A 2,500-nucleotide genomic window follows, 5' to 3' on the forward strand; every position below is an offset into this window, starting at 1 on the left:
CAATGCGACCGCACATGAAAGACACTCTGCTACCCAGATCCACGACCGCTTACACACACAAACACACACACATTGCACCTGCATACAATCACGCACGCACACACACACACAAAGACACGCACAAGGCTGTACATACGCAACTGTTTCTCCCATTTTCCAGGACTGCTAACACACACACACACACACACACACACACACACTGCACTTGCATACAATCACGCACGCACTCACACACGGATATACAACCGCGATTATTTCTCCCATTCTCCACGGGCGCTAACACACATTCATTGCACTTATACAATCGCGCATACATATGGAAAGAAGGCTAGGACACCGATCATGGTTTCCAACATTTATTGTTTAACCATAAAACGCGTGGAAGCTATTACCAACTGGTTCGTGTCCTCAGTCATCTTGGCTGTCGGGGCAACGGCGAAAGAAGAGCCACCGGGACCGGTGGGAATTTATAAACAGTTCCTACCTTGATCAGGGTGGGGATTGCCAGCGATTAGGATGTATTAGAAAGATATTATTCTAATTATATATTTAGCATATTGTGAATACTGTGTGGGTGTTTCAGGGTATTTTGTGAACTGAACCACTAATTGATTATTTTGTATCCCCCTACTCTTTATATGGTGGTGTTAATACTGTAAGCCAATCACTTTAACTACATTGGGCCTAATGAAGTAAAAAAAAAAAAAAAAAAAAACACTGTTAAATGACTGAGACAGTTATTTTGTGTTAAGTTAAGTGTTAAAAGGGACATTTGTACTACTGCTTGATTTGAAGGCATGTTGCCCTGTTGTTTAAAATAATTAGGTAAAAATATATATGTTTATTGTGTTTGACTGTTCAGTACTGTTCATATTCATTATATTAAACGCAGATATAAAAGTAACTTAAAAGTTACTTTCCCTAGTAACTAATTACTTTTGATATACAGTAACTGGGAAGTAATTCAATTACCTTTAAAAGAAGTAACTAGTAACTGTAACTAAGTACTAATTTTCAGTAACTTGCCCAACACTGGCAAACAAACACTTAACATCAGCATTTTTATATAGTAGCAGTTAAATAAAATAAATAATTTGTGTTCATTTCAACTTAAACAATTGTATCAAACACAAAACTAAAGCTTATTGCCACTGCATTAATGTTAGAGTGTGGTGAAGCACCAAAAATTTGATTACATTTACGTAAACCAGAAACATAGAAGGAAGTTAGCCAAGGTGTATTTAATTGTGAAGACATTTTTTATTTTCTAACATAGCTCTTCCCTTTGTAAAGTCCTACAGAAGGCTATGAACAAGATTGACAGTTCAATCAGATTAACTCAACCAACAGCAAACTCGGTAACCACAATTACCTCGGAGTTAAAGTGCATTCTATCATTGAAAAGTGGGCGCTGCATTCACATGCTTTGACTGTAATGAAAACTGAGGAGAGACATTATGCTGAAACGTGCGCGGGACACTTTATGGTAGAATGTGCCCAATAAAGTCGCCACACTTAGCATAGACAGTGTACGAAATATGATCGCTGCTGCAAGGAATTATTTCCTTTTCCGGTTCCACAGCAGTCACCGGCTAACTTTTTCAAAATAAAAGCCTGTGAGCAACAGACTTTTAGAATAATAAAATAAATAATAAAACCTGCGTTAACGCGCGTTAAAATAATTGTCGGCATTAAATGATTGATGGATTAACGCAAGATTAACGCGTTAACTTGCCCAGCCCTAGTACTTTTTAAATAACGATAACTTGCTCAATTTTCAACCGATTTTTAAGCGGTTTGGTTTGTTATAAACGTCAGAAATGTAGTTATGACATTGCTAACTTATGAACAATTATAATTATAACCATGGGTTTTCATATGAAAATAACATTAAACAGAACATATAGGTGCAATGAATACACACATGCACAAGGTATTTATGTAATTTATGTTAAATCATTATACTCAGCATACAGAATGGCAACATGAGATATATGTATACATTTAAAATAGGAATATTACTAATATAATAAAATAATTTGAATTATTACGTGTTTAGTTTAAACAAGTAATAATTCTGTAGTAGTAACTGCTACTAGATACAAATGCTGATGTTAAGTGTTTGCACAACAAATGCAATGGCACTTTAGTTCATATGGCAGTACATTTAACACAACAGTGTCAAGTTCTAGGAATTGACAAACTGCACTAAAAGTGTTTTCTGGTTTCTCACTCTAACAGGGACATTAGGTACTGAATATAGACTGGTTATGCTGCTCCCTGATGAAAGTAAAATGTTTCTGTTACCTCAGAAATTGCCTGTTTTAATTATATGATTGTGGCTCAGGATTTTGTGGCCAGTTTTTTTTCTTTTTCATAACGAACAGGATAACATTAATGTGCACTGTACATTACTTTTGAATTTTTTGGGGATTTTGCGTATAAAAATGCGATTAATCGTGATTAATCAGGGAAATCATGCGATTAATCGCATATATTA

This window comes from Sprattus sprattus (genome assembly GCF_963457725.1).
Source record: "Sprattus sprattus genome assembly, chromosome: 2".
Taxonomy (NCBI): Eukaryota; Metazoa; Chordata; class Actinopteri; order Clupeiformes; family Clupeidae; genus Sprattus; species Sprattus sprattus.